At 41.0% G+C, this 24,682-nt stretch overlaps 1 long non-coding RNA gene and 1 pseudogene across 1 annotated transcript; one reads left to right on the top strand and one right to left on the bottom strand.

Moving 5' to 3' along the window:
• Positions 1–1,664: 1,664 nt before the first annotated feature.
• Positions 1,665–2,748, top strand: LOC143137721 (uncharacterized). Its single transcript, XR_012990075.1, has 3 exons — positions 1,665–1,837; positions 2,319–2,373; positions 2,661–2,748. It is a non-coding gene; the product is annotated as an uncharacterized LOC143137721 (long non-coding RNA).
• Positions 2,749–7,934: 5,186 nt separating this feature from the next.
• Positions 7,935–19,488, bottom strand: LOC143116798 (uncharacterized; annotated as a pseudogene).
• Between the last annotated feature and the right edge of the window lie 5,194 nt (positions 19,489–24,682).

Genomic DNA, 24,682 nt, shown 5'->3' with positions numbered 1-24,682 from the left:
ATTAATAGCCCTCTGCCAGCCAATCAGAAAATAGTATTTCTTGTCTCTTGGGGATACATTTTCAATAATATGCCTTGTAGTTTCTTTTTAAAACCATGATTATTGTGTGGATATTTTTGTATTTTCAAATTATTAATTACTTGTATTTTAATTAAATACAGTATATTGTATTTTAGTATTTTAGTACATGTATTTAGTACATCAGTATTTTGTATTTTATTTTGTTACATTTTATGAGCCAGTATTTGTAGTTTGTAACAAAATAGTTTTTGATGTATTTGTGCCCACTTCTGGCCACAGGTATGTTACTCCTGTTGTCCGTTGTTATGGAGTATAGAGTCCCTTTTCATTAAGCCCCCGACTAGCTAGGCAGGGCATCAGGCACGATCATACAGAGCAATATGTTCGTCAGTCGGAAAGTCACCTATTTAGCCTGTGATCTATTTTTGCCCTTTTGCATGTATGTTTCACTTAATATTGATTTATAAATAAACCAAGATGGCAGATTCCAAAGGAAACACAAGCACCTGCACCATACATGTATTTGAAATTGTTATGTACAAAAAGGCTGCTTGTACAAAACCATTTGGAGCTCCAGTGGAATTTTGATTTCACAGCGAGAATTCTCGGTCTAACCGTTGATGAGTGAGTGGGCGGAATTAGGGCCTAGTCCTAGTTCATCCTCACAATCAGATACCAAGTCCCTATACCAAGTTTGGACTTGCGTTGCTGAGATACAAGCTCACTTCCTGTGTTACAAGCCAAATGCCACCAATTTTCTAGTGCTTCCTCAGAATCAAGTACCAAGCCCCTATACCAAGTTTTGACTTTGTAGATTCATAGTGCAGGAACAGATTCATAACTACATAGGAATTGACCATCAAACTTTTTAATGTAAAGACATTACAGAGACTGTATGGGACTGAGCAGTATGAGATCAAACTTAGAACACAGACATGGTGTCTCCTCTAAATGGATCATCTGATGTACCTTTAAATTACACATAATTTAATGTCTTCCCACACTGGGTGCACCGATTAGCCTTTTTGGCTTGGATATCTTGACAAAAGACTTTCTACCGAAGGACTACCGATTATGGATATGGGCTATATTTTAATGGTCTAAAACGGAAGTGTCTTTGCGCAAAACCAATTCACTTTGTGGGCGGATCTCGGGGGCTGATGCTATTTTACCGGCGGGATATTTGACTGTTGCGACCGACGCAAATCTAAAATGGGGTTGTCTGAAGTAGCTACATTAATCATGGGTATGGTTTGGGCATAACGTGCAATAAACCAATCAGAGCGTCATCTCACATTCCCTTTAAAGCTACATTGTGTACTTTTTTGAGTTAATTCTTAGCAAAAACCCATTTGTTCTTTCAAAAATATGTGCTCATTCATGTGTAATTATTTCCACTTACTAATCAAAGTATTCTCGTAAGTGTAGAATCTGCTATTCCAAATACATACGCGCGAGTCGCGCAAATGGCTGAATCCATGTTGCGCCTCCATCTTTGAAATACATTCGCCAACGAGGGACATTCCTGGAAATTCAGCTCCGCCTTTCGCGCTTGTAGGCAACACTCATTGCATGATCAGTCTACTCGCGACTGCCGGCAGATTTGAAAGTCTGTTGAAAATGGAGGATTACAACTATTCTCGAGGATATGAAAAGGAGTCGCCAAGGAAGCGAAAAAGAGAATTAAAACGCCAACGCGACCGGAAAAACAACAGACCAAAGTCAATATTGGAGTGGCTTTTCTAAGATGGAAAGAGCTCGTGAGGAGCAAGGATTTTAAAAGGGACGCCGAAATGGCCTGCTTTCTCCTCGACAGGTAATTTGGCCTATTCGTGTAAACATACAGTCTATGGTGTAAATTCGAAGTTTTATAGTTGCTTGGCTTAGTATAGCATGGTTGTCCATAACGCTAGAATGACGTCTGGGATACTTTTCCTCGCGTCGATGAAAAAGGATTGTAACATAAATCTGCTATGACGGATCGATCACAGGCAAAGGGCACTAAATTGTAGTTATATTTCATTGCTTTTGCTTTGTAGCCTAAATATATCCTAATCTGATAATGCTAGTGTAGCCAATTCCAAGGGTGACGTTCACATCCTGAGGCCTGTCCTGTAGTCTTATTAATTGTAGACGTAGCCTACTAAATTGTCTGAACGTTTTTCACTGCATGAAAACAATTGTTGATTCTATGTGATTGTTGTTTGATAATAACTGAAAGTATATTTTTAATATCTTGGTGTTTACCATTTTATGTACTGTTATATGTTGTGAAACGCTCTGCTTATTCATTTCAGATGAGCATCTTGGCGCAATTGCAGAAGCCCCTGAAATTGAGAACCTTGAACAGAGGTAACCCATCAATGCTCATAATGTCTATACCCGATGACATTCTCTATTGTATATTTTCATGATATAAGCATTTATATATATTTTTTACAAAGCCTACATGACATGAGCATCGTGGAGGAGGATGTGGACGAAATTCAATGGTCTTGTTATGTGATGCACGTGCATGCCTTCATTGTAACCTTGCCTGTAACTCAGTCTAGGCAAAATAGCACTATACAGATTAGTAACAATATGTTGAACTATATAAAATGGCGTGTATGTCTAACGACACTGCATGTCTTCCACAGGATCAGCTTTCCAGGAGACTGCAAATTTAGAATGATGGCCCATGTTGCTTCAAAGGCACCATACAAAAAGGAAGGGTTCATGTGTAAATACCATAATTTGTTAATTTCTGTAAATAAATATATTGCAAATAACATTGTTGACCATGTTACTGTCATTTGGTGTTTCAAAATGGTAAATTACCACAACTCCTTTTTTAATTATAAGTTTGTGGATGTAATGTATGAGGTACAGCATGAACAGTCTCTTATCAATTCTAAAAGTTTTTATTTTCATGAAAGCAAAATATAGCGATGTACCGGTGTAAAATAAATTAAATACAGTTTTAAAAGGAACAGGCAGTACAAGAACACTAATACAAAACTATTTACAATAACACAACATTACAACATTATAGGAAGGTGAAATAAATTCCAGAGATGTCCCTGAGGGTCAGGGAATTTATCCCTTATCCTACACACACAGCTTGGGATCACTCTTCTATTACCCTGTCCTAGAGACCCATGCTGCCAGAAAATGAAATGTCTGTAGGTAGCATATCATCACCTGGCTCTCTTACATGGCCTAATGCTGTGATGTCTGTGATGTACTGCCTGTGAATCTGGAGAAAACCTTCATCTAGGCAGTGCTGTGTGTAGTGAGGCAGAAGGCTCACACAGGTGGCAGGGTTTTGTCCACAGCATTTTCTCTTCTGATCGATTGGCATGTCTCTGCAGTGTGTACAACTACACCAAGGCATCCCTGGCACAGGTGGGGGGACGACATGTCTGCACTGATGCATCAAACACCAGACCTGGCTGCCTCACTATAGCAACTGTGTGGTGAGGTTCCTGTGCTCTTGCAGGCTCATTCCATCCACAAGTCTGAAGAAATAAGACACAAGAAATAAGATCAGATAGGCTTGTTTAGGTAGCAAAGTTAGATTGTTAGCAGAGTAGTAGTAATAGTAGCCTACTCTGTGTCATTTTTCAAGTGTTCACACAAAATGATGAATACTATGTATGTGTATGGACAATGAAAAGGTGAAAATGTTGTGTAACATTTTCTATAGACCATAACGTAATTATGTGTCGTGATTTCACTGGGAGACAACTCGCATCATGCAGTTGACTGGCAACAGCTAGAAATTGCTACAAACAATTGAGATACAAACAGGCAGGGAAGCTACACCAAGCGCGTGACTGAAGCGTTCCGTTCACAACGCGTAAAATCAATTTTAGATGAATGGTCTATTTTTTTTCTGCAGCAGACGCAACGCAAACGAACGTGCCTGGTGCAGCTTCCGAGCTAATTTCGGTGTCATTGACATTGATACTGTTCAGAGAAATATATTAAAAACACAAACCTCCGTTGCTTCTCTCCTTTGTCTTTGAAGTTCTTCCAGTCTCTCCTCGTCATCTTTTGGAGTCTTACTTTTTCTTTGCATAGGAGGTCTCATCGATCCTCTGCCACCGGCTCTTGGCTTTTCTTTACCTTTCCCTCTTCCTTTACCTTTCCCTTGCACCTCCGTTGCATCGACTGATCTCTGACTCTGCTCACTGAGAAAAATAGTAGGCTACGCTGTAAACATTGCCTTTACACTATTAATCTCGCACATACAGAATAACGATAGCACTGAATCTACTGTACTATAACATTAGCATGCATTCGTTTGGGAACCTGATAGCTGATGCTAGCAATGAAATAGTAGCCTACCAAAATAATGAAAACGTAAAACTAGGCTATTCACTTTACATAGAGGTCATACCCAACATGTTTACTGGCTATATAACTAAATGCAATGTGTAATTGTTTTCTAAAGTAACCTTATAACTGGAAGGAACACCGGACGAAGTCGTAGTACTGGAAGCAATGTTAACTTTGGCATGAAACGGCCACCGTAGGAGTTAAAATGCGCTCGGAATGGGAGGGGCTAGAAAGTAATATTCAGTTGGTTGTCATATAGAATTTCACCGCTAGATGGGAGAAGTTCTTACACAAGGTAGCTTTAACAACAGGCACGCTTGTTCCATAGCTGATTGCTATTATGGTGGCGTATTTGCCAGGCGCAGCCAGGAGCGTTCACAGCGCTATAATCACTGTTCAGTTGGGAACAGTTAGCTATTGATTTTTCATCTTCACAAAATGTAATACAGAATTGTCACAAAGACATACTTTCCGATGTTTTGGGATCATTCTCACTGAATCACGAGGTTATGAATGCATGGTGATATATTTGCAATGTACAATGTAATCTAACATTACCTCTCTATAGACAATGCATATCTTCTGTCAGTTAATCTCTTCTCTCCCGTGCTGCCGCTGGGGCATTTGGGTTAAATGGAATCAGCATGCAGTTCAACATCACGTCTCCTTAAGTCCTCTAACATTTCCTAATTTATGTCATCAACACATCAGTGATTCGTGAAAATGTGTACGCTAGATTTATGCCTATTTTTTCACATGGACACCACACTGATTTCCCTCGAGTGGTAATATTTTTCTTTGAAATTATGTATGGTTTACAGAAATGGGAACTACATTGTATAGATGAGAGGAGCTAAGTGTGCGTTGCGCAGCACAGGCGGCCAAGCAAGGGCTTCGTTTAAGTTGACCTAACTTTCAACTCTGCACAGTATCCCATTAACTGCGTGACAGTAGACTATTTACAATATTTTCTGTAAAGCAGAGTTTGTAAACATGTTATCATCAACTTAATTCACGCACAACATTTATTTGAGCAGGAGAGAGAATAACAATGAATGGATGCAGCAACTACAGAAATTGTACAGAAATTGTAACCATACTTGCTGCTTTCTTGTACTATCTGTTGCTGGTTAACAGCACATGAAAAGCTGATTTAAGCTAATTCACTAACTCAAGACTTCAAGGCCATCATGGATATAAAACGTTTTTTGAAAATAACGAAAGGATGGAGGGAACATAGCAAAGCTTGGAGTTATTTCAGATGGGCTACAACAAGGTAGGCAAAATGATGGTGCTTAAAACCTTACACAACGGTAAATTGGAACAAAACTAAAAGTAACTTTAGCCTTTATAGGGCTGTAGCCTATAAAGTTGTCCAGATTAATAGGTCGTAATTAGGCGTTGTTGTAAAGATATTGCATGTAGATGTTGTACTATATAGGCTACTAAATATTTAGGTCACCAATGCACGAACAAAACCGGGAAATGGACAAATATTATCAAGGCTTTGAATGTTTCCGTCTGTGCACGGGGGTGTCTGTAGATTGGTGTGCAACGCATTCATTCATGCAGGCCTGTGGTCATGCATGCGCCCTTAAAATAGCATCTGCATTTTCGCCACAGACTTTAGACCAGGGAGTTCCTGGTCTGTGGCGGAATTGTTATCTGAAACTGCAAAATATCAACAGTGAACGTTTGCGCCGGAACACGCCCCGTCTTTTCGCTGAACCGCCCCCGTGGGCGCAATCGAATTCCCTAATTTACAGGCATGTACCTGTGGAGGGAAAATTCCAATATGCGCTGACTGCAAAATAGGAAAGACAAACGCGCGAGTATACAAAGTCAATTGCGCCGGCACGGAATATATAGCCCTATATGTGTGAACAGTGATCGCAAACAAGTCAAGGACAGATCCTTCAAAGTACCATATGTGCACATACACATACAAAGCATGAGAAGCTTTGAGGAAGAATACAATTCTTTATTCTTTATTTAATTTATGAGAAACAAAATAATCAAATCATATTCTTGGGTTTCATCAGGTCCCTTACCACAGGTGTATAAAATCAAGCACCTACATTATGAATGCAGACTGTATGGTGCTTGATTAATGCACATGTGGCAAGGTACCTGATGAAACCCATTAATAGGCTATAGCTGTCGCCTACCTTGTCCGTCCTTTGTGATGTTGGAGTGAGGTCACTATTGGTTATTACATTGTTCACGTCAATATTTGCATGAGCCACAACTAAAAGACTTGCAATAATAGATAGACAGATAGATAGATAGATAGATAGCTAGATAGATAGATAGATAGATAGATAGATAGATAGATACTTTTTGATCCCCAAGGGGAAATTCAACATGTTTTTGTTGTAATGGCAAAACTGGCAGTCTCTTACCTCCATCGCCAATCAGTTCACACCTCCACCCCCACATGCAGTCTCCTACCCCCATTACTCACCAGTTCACACCTCCACCCCACCCCCACACACCCTCCTTTGTGGACTTTGGGCAGGTTAATCCATGGACATGTCCACCTGAGGACCATCATAATTGTCTAACCAATAATCATTTGTCATTTGCAATGCAAATACAGTATTCTTGCAGCTGATTGGGTAAAATGGACTCCAGGATGCCAACAAGTCAGTTAAAGGTCTTATAGCAGAGGGTGGTTGTCACAGGGTGATGTGGAAGTATAGTGTGTAGGGACAACTATATTGAAGTTTGAGAGGATTTCTTTGGTACAGCAGAACTTGAGTCTGAAATGGCAGAACAATAATATTTAGAAATAAAGATTTGTAATATATAAAATATTTCTGTTGATTCAAAAGTACATCACAACATTAGATGATAATATATATGATTTTGAATTTTTTTTGCCACAAAACTATTAAACATGAAATTAACACGTAAAGGGGTTAAGGGGACAGGTTCAATGAGAAAGGATGAGTTATACAAGACATGTTGTTCCAAAACACCTGTCAAGGATATAGAAATATCTCATAAACAATGTTATATATGGATCAGCTGTGTTCTAATGAATGTTTGAGTGTGTTTTGCAACATATCTGTTTCTCAGCAAAAGCCACAATGAAACGGTGACAAAAATATGACTATGCACATTATGAAATGGTGGGAAATGTTCCTCTCCACCTCACATGATGAGCACACATGAAGAAAATACAATTCAAATCATTTGAAAATATTTATGTTTGTTCCAAACACCAGCTTTTATTTTCAGCACTTATCTCACACACAGGAACAAACTCGTAACCAAATAGGAAGTCACCATCAAACATTTTACTATTAGCATGCAGGTCAAGACAGAACAGAAACATGAAAGTGTAGTAAACTGCTTTGGCCTTCCCCCACTATGGCTCATTGTGTCTTTGTCTCTGGTATGTACAGAATGGTACGGTATGTTTTAGTTTCTCTTGAAAATCTTTTCACAGAACTCCCACTTTCCCCTGACCCTCCTAGGAATGCATACGTATGATACAGAAATGCGCAATTTGACACAGCTCGGCTCGGCTGAAGTGGGCACAAAAGCGTTAGTGCATCTGGCCCTGAGAACACTGGTGTTCATTTTTACCTCATATGGATCATTTTATGACGCCTAAAAGAACACTTGTGTCTGAAGCACTTCCCACATGTGGGGCATATGTACGGCTTTTCCCCAGTATTGATCATCTGGTGTATCTTGAGATGACACAACTGAGTAAAAGTCTTTCCACACTCTGAGCACTGTTTTGGTCTTACTCCAGTGTGTGTTCTCTGATGGACAGTAAGCTTGTTTGTTGGTTATGAAACTCTTCCCACATGTAGCACACTGATATGGCTTTTCCCCAGTATGGATCCTCTTGTGGATCTTGAGATTAGACACCTGAGTTAAAGTCTTCCCACACTCTGAACAGTGATATGGCTTTTCTGCAGTATGTGTTCTCATGTGGATAGTGACCTCAGTGTTGGTTCTGAAACTCTTCCCACATGCACTGCACTGATGTGGCTTTTCCCCAGTATGGATTTTCTGGTGTACCTTAAGTTGACCCAAATGACTAAAAGTATTTCCACACTCTGAGCACTGATATGGCTTTTCTGCAGTATGTGTTCTCTGATGGATAGTGACCTCAATGCTGCTTCTGAAACTCTTCCCACACTCTGAGCACTGATATGGCTTTTCCCCAGTATGGATCCTCTGGTGTCTCTTGAGACTAGACACCTGAGTGAAAGTCTTTCCACACTCGGTACAATAATATGTCTTTCCTTTGGAATGTGTTCTCTTATTTGGGTTGATATCTGAACCAGCAACGGTACTCTTCCCAGCTGTGATAATTTGGACAAAATTTGGATAAAATTGTTTAACATATTGTCTTACTTTTTCCCACTACAGCAATAATTTTTTCCTCACTTTGTGATTTAAGGTACAGATGCTATGCCAGTGTCAACACATGCATAAATACAAGTCAAGGACAGGAGCCAGCATGTCTAACAGAAAGCAAATAATGTAAATTAATGTAAATATCCCCATGAAATCTAATATAAATAATGCTAAAAACTCGTCCCGTCCAGGTTTTACTAATATACACTTTTGAGTCTCTTACTTGTAGGTGAGGAGTCATCATGGTCATCATATTCTCCAGAATTAGAACTGTGTTCCTCTTTAATTTCCACTGGTGTGAACTCCTTATCTCTGCAGGTTGATGATGTTTGTATCTCAATCTTAACGTCACGCTCCAATACAGTTTTATCTCCCAATTTACTGGCCAAAATATATTCACAGAGGAAATCATCAAAATCATCTTTTTTGATCTCCATCTTCACTGGTATTAGTAGTTCGGTCATTTCAGACTTAAGTTCTGCTGAACTAAGGAAATCCTCTCAAACTTCAGTATAGTTGTCCTGTTGATAATATACACCTACACACTGTACTTCCACAGCACCCTGTGACAACAACCCTCTGCTATAGGACCTTTATCTGACCTGTTGCCATCCTGGAGTCCTTTTTACCCAATCAGATGCAAGAATACAGCATTTGCAATGCAAATGATAAGGACAAAGTATTATGGGTAAGACATGCCCATGTGAATGCAATATGTAAATGTATAATGGTAGGTGGGCGTGATCATGGGTCAATCTGCATGCAGTCCACTAAGGAGGGAATGTGAGAGTGGGGTGGAGGTGTGAACTGGTTGGTGATGGAGGTAGGAGACTGCAGGTGGGGTGGAGGTGTGAACTGGTTGGTGATGGGGGTAGGAGACTGCAGGTGGGGTAGGGGTGGATGTGTGAACTGGTTGGTGATGGGGGTAGGAGACTGCAGGTGGGGTGGAGGTGTGAACTGGTTGGTGAGGGGGGTAGGAGACTGCAGGTGGGGGTGGGCTGCAATTGTGTAAACTGAGCATGCCACAACAAAACAAAGATTGTATTTGTGGTATAGCTTTGATGTTATTCCGCCACAGAAGCTGCGGTAGGTAAAACCTACATGACTACTGTATTAGAACTGTATTAGACTAATGTATTAGAACACTGGTCACTATCAGGGGAAATTGATCCCTTCAGGGATTTTTTGCCACAAAACTACATGAAATGAACACAGAAAGGGGTTAAGGGGACAGGTTCAATGAGAAAGGATGAGCTATACAAGACATGTTGTTCCAAAACATAACGCATCAAGGAAAAAGGGTTTTGTGCGTCTTATTCACCTCTTTCATATCATTCCTCAAGTATTGGAAGTTCATTCAAAAGTGAAAATCAGACAGTTGATCAGCTGTGTTCTAAAGAATGTTTGATTTAAATTCAGTGTGTGTTGCAAACTATTTGTTTCTCAGCAAAAGCCACAATGAAACGGTGACAAAAATATGTAAGCTTAAGGGCTGTATTTTGGGTCACCAGCGCATGGCGTAAAGTTCGTTATTCACTGGCGCGAAGTTGAATTCGTTATTTTGCACCTTTATTTTTTAAGCATTGCGCCCAGGGGTGTGGCAATTAACAACCTAGGGAGGGACCTGGCGCATTGTCTAAAAATCGCTATCATACACCACCTAAACCTGGTCAGAAGTCAATGGCGAGTTGTTCATATGCTATTTTAAGAGCGCATGTCAACAGTCATATTGGCAGGTGCACGCACCATCCTTCTATCATTCATGAACGCACACCAGCGCACGTCCATGCAAAGCATTACAAATTGCACGATTACAATGGTAAACATAATTAGAATAAAGATATTACGAAATACTGTACATCTCATGATGAGTAGTTATTCACCATCATTTGCAAATGGGTAATGACGGTTAAAAGTGATTAGGGGAGAGGCGAGAGACAGGTATGGAGCACAGCTGAAGACGCACTGTCACGAGATATAAGCAACTCCTGCAGGATAAATGTTGTTTTATTCAGTCATTTGAGCAACATTAGGGTAAGTGTTGCTTTTTCCAGCCTATGTTTTCGATGGTAACCCATTGTCAGTCAATAGTGAAAGTAACTGCATATAACTGTCTTGTCGTTGACTGACTCCTTGGTGAAGTTAGTTTCACTTTGCCAATGAGTTCAAATAATAGACGAGTGCAAATGCGTGAAGGCTATGCTAGATTTTAGTAAAGCATGGTTTAAGAATGACTATTCCATACGGTCTCGCAAGCAGCCTCCTTCAAATGCGCCGTTGAATGCCAAAATACCGATGCATTTATTTGACATATTGCGCGTTGCGCCGTTAAAGGGAATGACAGATGTCATTCTCATTGGTTTAAAATGATGTTACGCCCCAAACACACCCATATGACTGATTAAAAGACCTAGGAACACCTTGTTACGCCATGCGCTCCACTTTTGAGAACGAAACCCCTCCCAATGTGAACTGGATATCCTACTAAATTTGAATAGACTTTTGACGAGTGACGATGCACTTTAGAATGTCATGATAGGGCCCAAAGAGTGATGTCGTGGGGAGTTTATTTTTTTGGCAAGTAGCCGTGTAAAAAGAGGATAATGTATTAGAACACTGGTCACTATCAGGGGAAATTGATCCCTTCAGGGCGGAACATACAAGGCAGAACTACAGTGGGTCCCCGTTAAGTTTTGACGGGTTCCTTCATGAATCACGATCCCCATTTTCTCAGCAGATCCCAATTTTCTCAGCAGAAGTGACACCTTGTGGTTGCAGTTGACACAAACAACCACAAGGTGTCACTTGGGTGCCACTACTATTTTTGATGCGACTGACTTACTGCTTCCATGACGCAGCGGGGGCACGGGAACTTAAATTGATCACGATAGTTTAAGCTTACACTTGACAAAACATTCTAATATGAAAATGTAGATGCAATTGTTGTAAAATGGTGCAGCTCCTTTAAGAAAGCACCGTGTGCAGGGATGGAGAGAGAGAAAGCGAGATGGGATATGTGTGTTAGAACTTAGCGTGTGGAAAAAGTAGGCCTACGTGCTGTTGAGACTGAAGCGAGTCATATTCAAAATAATGCAAAAAAAAGCAATTATCCTCATTCATTGCAACCAAAGCATGCCTGCTTGCCGACGTTCAAACGAAAAATATATCAAAGCACCTTTTGCGTTTGAATGTAGCACGAAAAAATGATTAAACAGCTGGACAAATGATTTAGCTAATTGATTATATAACCTGTACACCAGCAATTGTTGAACATTTACCTGTACAAGTACATTGACAGTTTAATGAAGTTAACTGATGACAACATTAAAAAGAATCAAACGTTTAGCGATCATGAAATAATACCATACATGATAAGATGTCAACAAGCAGGGAGATAATGAAGATCAGTAGTTTTACTCAAACTACTTGGGCACGTAGGCTATGGAAAATTGGTCAAATCTAGCAAGTATGAAAGTTTAAGTGAATGACGTGAAAGTGAAAGTAAGACATTCGAAAGGCCAACGAAAGTTAGGTTGATTTTGATAGTAGCCCACAAATATTTACAAAACTGGTGCTCTAAATAGCGATTCTGTTGTCTTTGAAAGGTTCTCTTATTGACGCATTGAACTGCAATTTGGATTAACAACTGCTTTTACAAGGCTGAAGTATTTAGGCGCAGAATAGACGTGCGCTTTCAGGAGCAGTCTTTGTACATACCGCGGAAAACATAATTAGGCGCTCTTTACGCTTCCCCTCCCATCTTTTTATGCTAAACTCCAACTTTCCCCTGGATCCTCCCATGAATGCATATGCATGACACGAAAAACGCAATCTGCCCTTTTCAGCTCCCGCGACAGGCAGTTTGCTCTTTTACTTCATTGCGGCCTGTTTGTACATACCTCGCAATGATTTTACACGCAAGTTGCGAAACAAATACGCCTGAAGTGGGCGCAAAAGCGTTAGTACATCTGGCCCTGAGTTTTTGTAGTTAAGAAATATTTTCGTATAAAAAAATGGTCATTCTTCAATCTCCTTCACTGACGCCTATGGAAAAGGCTTAACATCCCAAAACAACGATCAATGATCATCAAATTTCTCTCTCATATTGCTCCTCATAACCATCTATAAAAAAGTGTTTTTTCTTTTCTTTTTGAGCACGTCCGAATCCCAGGACATAACGCACTGGACCTTATAATAGGCTCGAGATATAATTCCAAAGGGGTCAGATAGGGGCCACTGCACTTAAAACTTAAAAAGATGAAGCTTTCCGAACTTTGAAATTGCGATCAGTGACTGGCATCGGGTGAACAAAGCTTTTCGAAGTTGAACAGGCTATTAAAAACTATTTGCGCACCTCCATGTCACAGGAGAGACTGGGCTCTCCTTTCTATGAAAAAGACGTTAGGCTAGGCTACCTGCAAACTGGCCTATGATTTCATTGCTGAGTTTGCGGCAAAGCAAGAAAATGTTTTTTTCCTGAGTCAGGATATGGCGAGTCAGTGTCATTTATTTGTCCAATGTTAGCCTATAGATACAGACCAGTACATCTTATCAATAGTTTGAATGTCGTGTGTGTTTCTGCTCATTGACAAATACCGTTCAGCACAATGATTCATGCCCAATTAATTCCCCCTGTTAAAGTGTTCGCCTTTGTTATACTATTTGGTTTTGTGATGTAGCCAATAAACACCATATGGCCAAATATGTGACTCAGCTAATGTTATAGGCTATACAATTGAATTTCCCCTCTTAAAGGCAAGCTGGTGTAGCTTATTAGACTAGGCTACTATTAAAATGCACCGACGGTAGCCTTGGCTATATGTAAAGTAAGCTATCGCATGATTTCATGCACGTAAGTTATCTGTCAAGTTCGCACAGGGTCTCGCACCCCCTTGCGACGGCCCTGAAGCTCCTCCTAAGACAGCGAGGAAAAAGTTAAAATACCCGATAAACCCGGGAAAAGTTGACAGGTTTGTTTCGGTCCCGTGATTATTTGTGAAATTGTGCAAACGACAGCCTTTTCAAGGCATTTCAAGGAAGGAGTCGTTTTTGACCCAGTATTGACCCAGTAGCCTAAGGCATCAATAAATTGTTGGGACTGGGGAGGGTCATGCGTTTTTTCTCAATCACTTTGGAGGGTCATAGAAAAATGTCTTGCTGGCAAGAGAGGGTCACGTCTTTTTTGACTAACGCTCCCAAAACTCCTCCGGTAGCCCCTTAAATAAATAATGAACAGTCACTAATTGATTATAGCCTGTAGGCCTACACCAGCAATTGTTGAACATTTACCTGTACAGGACAGTAGCCCAGCCTAACAAGCAGATGTTGCAAAAGACATCAAAAGACGCAATTAATCAGAAATAAATAATGTAATCTGCATCGCTTTATTGAACGAACTGTAAGCAACAAGAGGGTTGAGTTCGCTGTGAGGCCAAACCCAAGAGCAGAGCCTATCTGTTAAGGCACCCGATAGGCAGGGCCGCGTTTGTGCATTGGGCAAAGGGGCTGCTGCCCCGGGCCCCGGCCACTAGGGGGCCCCGGCGCGGGACATTTAAAAAAGAAAACAAATGTCGTATCGTCACGTCTTTCCCCTTATCAATGCATGCTATCACAGACTACAATGGCTTCGCATGAGACAATTAGGAAATATGAAAGCGGAGCTCGAAAAAAGAGAGAGCGGCAGCCAGACGTTCTCAGTAAGGCACGCCAAAACCACGGCCGTACCCAAGTACGCACTGTGCGTATCATCAGGCTACTCGAGAGAGAATTGCCCCTGTGTGTGTCTACCATAACTTCCCAACTCTGCACAGTATTCCATTAACTGCATGACAGTAGGCTATTTACAATTTTCTGTAAAGTAAGTTTGTAAACACGTTATCAAAATCAACTTAATGCAGAACTATGCACGCGCGCACTTTTTGTTTGAGCAGGAGAGCCTACATACGCATGCTACAGAAGTTGTCGGCTAGCTTGTTGTTTTCTATTACTATCTATGCTGGTTATCAGCAAACAATGTTATAAGCTAATTCATTAACTCGAGACTCATCATGGATAACACGTTTTTAAACAACGAAAACAGAAAGGATGGAGACAGCAAAGCGAGAGGAGTTATTTCAAATGGGCAAGCCGCAAGCACAAGGTAGGCAAGATTATTGCGCTTGTCAAAATGGCTAGCATTACCGCTGTTTAAAGCCATACGTGAACGTAGCCTTCGCTAGAACAAAACTAAAGGTAACTTTAGCCTTTATTAGGGCTATGCAAAGTTGTCCAAATAAATAGGTCGTTGTTAGACGTTGTTGTTGTAAAGATATTGCATGTGGATGTCATTAGCCTACTATGTAGACTACTTTTTAACTGACCAATGCAGGAACCTAACCGGGACAATATCAAAGCGTTGAAAGTTAGGTGGGTGTGTGCGTACCATCGCATTCATTCCTGCAGGCTCCTTGTCCACAAACGAGGATCAAAATAGTGATAAGTCCACATCCACCCCTGTCCCTGACAACGTTACCGTTATCGGCTCCAACACCCCCCTTGTTTGTATTTGATGTGGCTGGGCTGTGTGCGTGCGCTAGACTGCGTGTTTCAATGTATTTGACGTCGTGGCTGGCTAGGGCTGTGTGTTAACAATGTATCATAATGTGGCTGTGTGCGTGAGCGCCAAACTAGGCTACAATGTTTCATGAGTTCAGAGTTCGGGAGTTGCACATTTTAGGCTGACCTGGGTACCACTGGCAGTTTTTTTCAAGCCTTAGTTTAAGTATTTTAATTGCCTCTCTCTCTCTGTCGTATGTATTTTGATAATAATAATAATAGTAATATATATTGAAAAAAAATGGGGGGGGGGGCCTCGGGGAGGCCTCTGCCCCGGGCCCCAGATGACCTTAACCTGGCCATGCCGATAGGCTATAACGAGCTGTGTGCGCCTGGAAAGACAATAGAAGATGCTTTCTGAATAGCACAGCGAAGACGGCTCTGGTCATCCCATACCCTCCCCCCACTTCCTGTAGCCTACCATTATGACTTGCCGTTTTGGGACATTAAGCTTTTTCACGTTAAGCCCCCCTCCCCCACCCCCTTCTTTCACAAGCAGTGGGGAGCGCGGTGCACAAAGTAACACTTTTTGGTAGACAAAGGAGGGTTCTCCGCGCTTCTGTCGTTTGGCCACAATCCGTTGCAACCAGGCCAGGACAGATATTTTAGAGAGAAGGAGAGACGCCGGTGCAGCTCGATGTCTTCTTAATTTTCTTTAGACCCTATTCTTTAGTAAAAGGTGCAGAACATTATTAAACTTTGACTAACGTTTCGATGTGTCGATGTTTTTGACTAACGAACATCGAAACGTTAGTCAAAGTCAGGGTTGCCAACTTTGGGTGTTTGGCTGGAGTGAGATTTTGTGAAGTCATAGTGCGTGTGCGTTAAATTTTTCCCTAAACCTAATTTTAAAAATGTCTGTCCCCTGACTTTTTTGCTATGTACAGTATAATCCCTGATTTAAGTTTCTTCAAAATGTACAATTAAATTATTGATTGCACTTGAAAACAAGACCAGTGTTTTAACCCTGTGGCATGGAAGGATTATGAGCCACTGGGCCCCTGGGCACAGACATGAAAAGGGCCCCTCTGCCCACCTGAAAAAATGAAAAATAACCCCTTAAATGAAGACATCTGAGCTGCACCGGCGTCTCTCCTTCTCTAACACTTTTTGGCTTTGGCTAAATATTTCTAAAATCATTTGAGTTTCACTAGTCACATGTTTTAACAAGCAACACTTGTTATTGAACTAATAACAGACGTGTGTCGAAAATTGACTTTATTTTCCATACGGAGAAATAACATATGCAGAGTCTAACCAAGTTCAATCTTGCCAAAAAAGCCCTCAAACCTGAAAACACATGAGGCAAAAGTGCAAAACATCACAAAACTAACTAAACTAACACGCGCATATTTTTGTATTGCAATCATTGTAGCCTACAGTTGTAACAGCGCGTAACAGTCGTTTTACTCCCCGGATGCGCTCATTATAAAGAACGTTTAACATGTCCCAAAAACAGCTATCAATTAATCACCAAACGTCTTATAAACAAGTAGGCTATTGCCAGGAGCAACACCTTGTAAAAAATGATAACAATAGGCCTAGGCCTTTATATGGCTCTGCTCCTGCCTAGATTCGAACTCAGAACTGCCTGAAAGTTGCAGACCTGTTCTGGAAATACGTGCATTAACCCACTCGACCGTCAGACAACGCTATCTGCTTCGAGTAGGCCTATTGGGTAGGACTGTAGCCTACACTGGTTGCTGTGGCACAGTCTTGAGTGACCGAATTCGTTTTTCTTTGTCATATGAATGCTGTCATTTTGTTAACATTACTGTTAAGGAGATGCTGTAGGCAAAGTCTATATTTCAACCTCGTTAGTGTAGTAAAAAAAATCAGAACTATTCACAAGGTTTCTGGGCAGCATATTTATGTTCTGTTAGCAAGCGAACTTCTCATGACTACCGACAAAGTAGCCTACTGCCAGCTGACGAAGCTCTCATTTTAAAACATTACTGAGAGACAGACACTGTACAATCAAGAAATCTTGCCACTGAATCCAAAACTATGTTTAACATTATGTACAAAGCTTAGGCTACAGTGGACTAGCATGTTGCAGGGGCTGTTAAAAACACAGAGAAACGCACTGAAAACTCGGCCAATCACAGCCCTTGCTGTCTGGTTCGACCGTGGAACGCCACAGCGGACTATGCTGCCCCCAAGCGGCTGCAGTTGTACTTACATTTCACCATTCACCATGATCGTGAATGAAGTGTCAATTTTTAACTGGGACCCACTGTACATGAGAATGAAACCATAATGAATTTGGGGCTATGCACATTATCAAATGGTGGGAAATGTTCCTCTCCACCTCACATGATGAGCACACATGAAGAAAATACAACTCACATCATTTGAAAATATTTATGTTTGTTCCAAACACCAGCTTTTATTTTCAGCACTTATCTCACACACAGCAACAAACTCGTAACCACATAGGAAGTCACCATCAAACATTTTACTATTAGCATGCAGGTCAAGACAGAACAGAAACATGAAAGTGTAGTAAACTGCTTTGGGCTTCCCCCACTATGGCTCCTTGTGTCTTTGTCTCTGGTATGTACAGTATGATACAGTATGTTTTAGTTTCTCTTGAAAATCTTATCACAGAACTCCCACTTTCCCCTGACCCTCCTAGGAATGCATACGTATGATACAGAAATGCGCAATTTGACACAGCTCGGCTCGGCTGAAGTGGGCACAAAAGCGTTAGTGCATCTGGCCCTGAGAACACTGGTGTTCATTTTTACCTCTTATGGATCATTTTATGACGGCTGAAAGAACACTCGTGTCTGAAGCACTTCCCACATGTGGGGCATATGTACGGCTTTTCACCAGGATCCTCTGGTGTATCTTGAGATGACACAACTTAATAAAAGTATTTCCACACTCTGAGCACTGATATGGTTTTTATCCAGTGTGTGTTCTCTGATGGACAGTAAGCTGCATGTTGGTTATGAAACTCTTCCCACATGAAGCACACTGATATGGCTTTTCCCCAGTATGGATCCTCTGGTGGATCTTGAGATGACCCACCTGAGTGAAAGTCTTTCCACACTCTGAACACTGATATGGCTTTTCTGCAGTATGTGTTCTCATGTGGATAGTGACCTCAGTGCTGGTTCTGAAACTCTTCCCACATGCACTGCACTGATATGGCTTTTCCCCAGTATGGATCATCTGGTGTGCCTTGAGATGATGCAAACGAGTAAAAGTCTTTCCACAATCTGAACACTGATAAGGCTTTTCTCCCGTATGGCTTTTCTGGTGTGACTTCAGAGTACACATCTGAGCAAAAGTCTTTCCACACTCTGAACACTGATATGGCTTTTCTCCCGTATGGATTTTCTGGTGTGACTTCAGAGTACACATCTGAGAAAAAGTCTTTCCACACTCTGAGCACTGATATGGCTTTTCTGCAGTATGTGTTCTCTGATGGATAGTGACCTCAATGCTGCTTCTAAAACTCTTCCCACACGTAGAACACGGGTATGGCTTTTCCCCAGTATGGATTCTCTGGTGTCTCTTGAGACTAGACACCTGAGTGAAAGTCTTTCCACACTCAGTACAATAATATGGCTTTCCTTTGGAATGTGTTCTCTTATTTGGGTTAATATTTGAACCAGCATCGGTACTCTTCCCAGCGGTGATCATTTGGACAGCTCCTGTAATATAAGAAAATTGTTTAACATATAGTCTTACTTTTTCCCACTACAGCAATATTTTTTCCTCACTTTGTGATTTAAGGTACAGATGATATGCCAGTGTCAACACATGCATAAATACAAGTCAAGGACAGGAGCCAGCATGTCTAATAGAAAGCAAATAATGTAAATTAATGTAAATATCCCCATGAAATCTAATATAAATAATGCTAAAAACTCATCACCTATCCAGGTTTTACTAATATACACTTTTGAGTCTCTTACTTGTAGGTGAGGAGTCATCATGGTCATCATATTCTCCAGAATAAGAACTGTGTTCCTCTTTAATTTCCACTGGTGTGAACTCCTTATCGCTGCAGGTTGATGATGTTTGTATCTCAATCTTAACGTCACGCTCCAATACAGTTTTATCTCCCAATTTACTGGCCAAAATATATTCACGGAGGAAATCATCAAACTCATCTTTTTTGATTTCCATCTTCACTGGTATTAGTAGTTCTGTCATTTCAGACTTAAGTTCTGCTGTGCTAAGGAAATCCTCTCAAACTTCAGTATAGTTGTCCTGTTGATAATATACACCTACACACTGTACTTCCACAGCACCCTGTGACAACAACCCTCTGCTATAGGACCTTTATCTGACCTGTTGCCATCCTGGAGCCCTTTTTACCCAATCAGCTGCAAGAATACAGCATTTGCAATGCAAATGATAAGGACAAAGGATTATGGGTAAGACATGACCATGTGAATGCAATATGTAAATGTATAATGGTAGGTGGGCGTGGTCATGGGTCAATCTGCCTGAAGTCCACTAAGGAGGGAATGTGAGAGTGGGGTAGGGGTGTGAACTGGTTGGTGATGGGGGTAGGAGACTGCAGGTGGGGGTGGAGGTGTGAACGGGTTGGTGATGGGGGTAGGAGACTGCAGGTGGGGGTGGGCTGCAATTGTGTAAACATGCCACAACAAAACAAACATTGTATTTGTGGTATAGCTTGGATGTTATTCCGCCACAGAAGCTGTGGTAGGTAAAACCTACATGACTACAGTACACTTATACAACCTCAATTTTAAAACACCAATGGACATTTTGCATGAAAGCCTCTCAATGCAAGGCAAGGCAGGCAAATTTGTTCATATAGCACATTTTATACCGCAAGGCAACCCAATGTGCTTCACAAAAAATGAATAAAACCATAGAAATATATTAGATAAAACATTCAATTAAAAATGAATAGGCTTTAAGGCCTTTGTGTCCAGAATGGTGGCAATTTTATTCTATCTTCATGTTTACCAAAAAATAATTACCTCGGTTCTTATTGTTGACCTGGAGGAAGTTATGGGACATCCAATTGTTTTCCAAATACAAATATTTATTTTTGTTCCAAACATCAGATTTTTCAGCACTTATCTCACACACAGCAACAAACTCGTAACCAGATAGTAAGTCACCATCAAATATTTTACTATTAGCATGCAGGTCAAGAAAGAACAGAAACATGAACGTGTTGTAAACTGCTTTGGGTTTTCCCCACTATGGCTCCTTGTGGGTTGTCTTTGGTATGTACAGTATGGTACGGTTTGTTTTAGTTTCTCTTGAAAATCTTATCACAGGTAGCACAATAAGAAACTGCCACTTTCCCCTGACCCTCCGAGGAATACATTGAAAACTACCAAGAAGTTCACAATAAAAAAAATACATACAGGTAAAGACAGCGCAGAAAAACCATTAGACTGAATCAATGTTTTTTTTTTCATTTTTATTACAACTAACATTTTCACTAAATGAAATCTGGAATCACAGCCCCTCAAACCATTCTAATTCTAGAAGCTGTTCAGTGACAATTGTACTCTTCACTGAAACTTAGATGTCCCAGATCAATAAAAGTTTTTCAAGTCATAAAATGATGGCATTTCTGGTGCCACTTGAGATGAGGTACCAGAGTAAAAGTCATACCACACTCTGAGCACTGATGAGACTTTAGAGTATGGACTCTCTGGTGAGACTTAAGAGAACCCAGTTGACGGAAGGACGTCCCACATGTATCACACAGATATGGCTTTTCCCCAGTATGGATCATCTGGTGGAGAGTGACATCTATACTGCTTCTGAAACTCTTACCACACTCCGAACACTGATATGGCTTTTCCCCAGTATGGATCCTCTGGTGTATCTTAAGATAGTCCATCTGAGTAAAAGTCTTTCCACAATCTGGACATTGACATGACTTTTCTCCTGTATGGATTGTCTTGTGTTTATTGAAATTGCCCCAGGTGGTATGAAGTCTTTCCATACTCTGAGCACTGATATGGCTTTTCTCCAGTATGTGTTCTCTGATGGACAGTAAGATCTCTGCTGCTTCTGAAACTCTTACCACATGTAGAACACTGGTATGGCTTTTCCCCAGTATGGATTCTCTGGTGTCTCTTAAAATGTGTCACCTGAGTAAAAGTCTTTCTGCACTCAGTACAATAATATGGCTTTCCTCTGGAATGTGTTCTCTTATTTGGGTTGGATGTGAACCAGCATTGGAACTCTTCTTCACAAATGAGGGTGGAGATGTGAACTGATGGGGGATGAGAGACTGGGTGGGTGTGGTATGGTGCCCTGATAAGAGTTTATATTCTCCATCAAAGTGGATCCGTTTGAATAGAATATCCGGTTACACTTTACTTGACAGTATCGACATAAGAGTGACATGACACTGTCATGAGCGTGTCATAAACAAATCATAAACGTTTATGTCATAACGCTTCTGTTATTAAGTGACATTCGTTTTTTGTCATAACAAGTTAGGATTAGGGTTAGGTTTAGGGTTAGAATTACAGTTACACTCTAAAAAATACTGTGTTATTTTCTCAACCCAAACGCTGGGTTGAGGCTGTCAGGTCATTTTGTGGGGTTGTTTTTACTAATGTTGGGTTATTTTCTGTAACCCAGCTTGTTGGGTTGATAGTTTGGGACAGTGCCCCTCCTCTCTCCCACCTTACGTGGAGTACACTACCCAGCACTGGGTGACTTTAACACAGCTGCATAGTTATTTGAGAGTTCGAAAAAACATTGTTATTCTTCCAACCGTCCAGTCCAGCAGCTGTCAACATGCAATAGAAACCAGGCGATTTCGTAAGGTTTGTATCTTTAACTTTTTTTTATTTTTATCCCGACGGATTTTAAAAGTCGACCCAGAGACGTACCCTTCATGATATGAATGGATATTCTGCCTGCCAATTTCGTTCAGCCTTAAGCAGGTTAACAATTGTGTCATTCATGCTAACTAACGTTAGCTAACATTAACTTACAATTAATGGCGTTTTACAAACGGAAGTTCGGGAGGAGCGTGACGGAATTTGCCACGCCTCCTTCTTCAAACAGTCAGGTTATTTATTCGCAGTCTACCTGCCGAAGTTGCAGCATCGGTGTTACTCCGCTCGCAACCCACCACCTCCCCTTACGCCTCCCATCTTCCATAGTTAAAGAATAAGGGGGTGTATGGCGGAATCCTGCCCGACTCCTGCCTGCGCAGTCGACTCCGGCACGATTCCGCGAAGCCCTTCAGGACCATGGCCAGAGACCTCGCCAAACATGCTTTTCTATTATGCTTTTATGTATTATGCTTTTATGTCTTTATGCAAATTCAGGAATGTGAACTAGTGAACTGTTAATTTTAAATATTAGTGCTGTCAGTTAAACGCGTTATTAACGGCGTTAACGTAAACCTATTTTAACGGCGTACATTTTTTTATCGCGAGATTAACGTTCTTTTTGGTGTAACAAACTTTGTAGTTTTTTCACAAGCTGTTGCAACAACTAGTAACGTTAGAACTACAACACCACACTGGATCTACCTAGACCGTGCTGCATGTAGCCTACACGCCCCCTTTTAGGGAAAGGGAGCTGTTTGGATAATGGAAACGTGACGTGGGCGTGATGCAGATTAAATGTAGCCTATATGATGATGCTCCTTTAGTAGGCTGCGTAAAGGCATGCTGCACACACTTGTTTGGGCAACGCAGTTCTGAACTCCCGGTCAGCTGAATGGTGTTTTAAATTGCTGTGGACACCGATGCCGACATGAGTGCGATGTACTCTGCTTTCGACATTAATTTACTGTACATTAGATTCCATTCTTTTCAATACAACTCTGCACACCAGCATCGCACTTTGCCGCCATGTAAATCACGATTCAGTTATATTTGGTCAACGCCGCTCCATAAAATCCATTGTTTATCCAGTGTTTGCGTGTTAAAAACTTGATGTGTGCGGCGCTGATGTGCAGGGCCAGGTTAAGGTCATCTGGGGCCCGGGGCAGAGGCCTCCCCGAGGCCCCCCCCCCCCATTTTTTTTTCAATATATATATATATTATATATTACTATTATTATTATTATTATCAATATACATAAGACAGAGAGAGAGAGAGGCAATTAAATTATGACAGACATAATGTAAAAATGAAATGTGCATTTATATTGTGGAACCGTATAACCAACATACAATTGTACCAACATACAAAAAACAAGTAGCCTACAAACATGGGGCAATGCACACAACCATGAAATATTACATTATTACCATCAATTACTTCAACTAAGGCTTGAAAACTGCCAGTGGTACCCAGGTCAGACTAAAATGTGCAACTCCCGAACTGTGAACTCATGAAACATTGTAGCCTAGAGTTTGGCGCGCATGCATACAGCCACATCATGATGCATTGTAACACGCTGTCTGTAATACACTGTAACACGCAGCCCTAGCCTAAGCCAGCCACAACGTCAAATACACTGAAACACGCAGTCTAGCGCACACACACAGCCCAACCACATCAAATACAAACAAGGGGGGTGTCGCAGCCGATAACGGTAACGTTGTCAGGGACAGGGGTAGTATGCCTAGACGTGGACTTATCACTATTTTGATCGATCCTCGTTTTGAAAAAAGTGGACAGGGTGCCTGCAGGAATGAATGCGATGGTACGCACACACCCACCTAACTTTCAACGCTTTGATAATATTTGTCCCGGTTAGGTTCCTGCATTGGTCAGTTAAAAAGTAGCCTACATACTGTAGTAGGCTAATAACATCCACATGCAATATCTTTATAACAACGCCTACTAACAACGCCTATTTATTTGGACAACTTTGTATAGCCCTATAAAGGCTAAAATTACCTAGTTTTGTTCTAGCGAAGGCTACGTTCACATATGGCTTTAAACAGTGGTAATGCTAGCCTAACGTTTTGACAAGCAATAATCTTGCCTACCTTGTGCTTGCGGCTTGCCCATTTGAAATAGGCCTAACTCCTCTCGCTTTGCTGTCTCCATCCTTTCTGTTTTCGTTGTTTAAAAAAAACGTTTTATATCCATGAGGAGTCTCGATTTAATGAATTAGCTTATACCATTGTGTGCTGATAACCAGCATAGATAGTAATAGAAAACAACAAGCTAGCCTACAACTTCTGTAGCATGCCTGTGTATTTCTCCTGCTCAATCAAAAGGTGCGCGCGTGCATAGTTCTGCATTAAGTTGATTTTGATAACGTTACAAACTTTACTTTACAGAAAATTGTAAATAGCCTACTGGCATGCAGTTAATGGAATAGGTTACTGTGCAGAGTTGAGAAGTTATGGTAGCCTAGGCCAATTTGGTGTGAATACACGCACACACGGGAAATTTGTGGTGTCAAATCCACATTAAATAATACAAAC

Source organism: Alosa pseudoharengus, unplaced genomic scaffold (assembly GCF_046254945.1).
Source record: "Alosa pseudoharengus isolate Yale_2024_CS ecotype anadromous, Long Island Sound unplaced genomic scaffold, YU_APseudo_1.1 YU_APseudo_1.1_scf_1, whole genome shotgun sequence".
NCBI classification, from domain to species: Eukaryota; Metazoa; Chordata; class Actinopteri; order Clupeiformes; family Clupeidae; genus Alosa; species Alosa pseudoharengus.
This window is presented reverse-complemented; position numbering and strand designations above follow the sequence as displayed.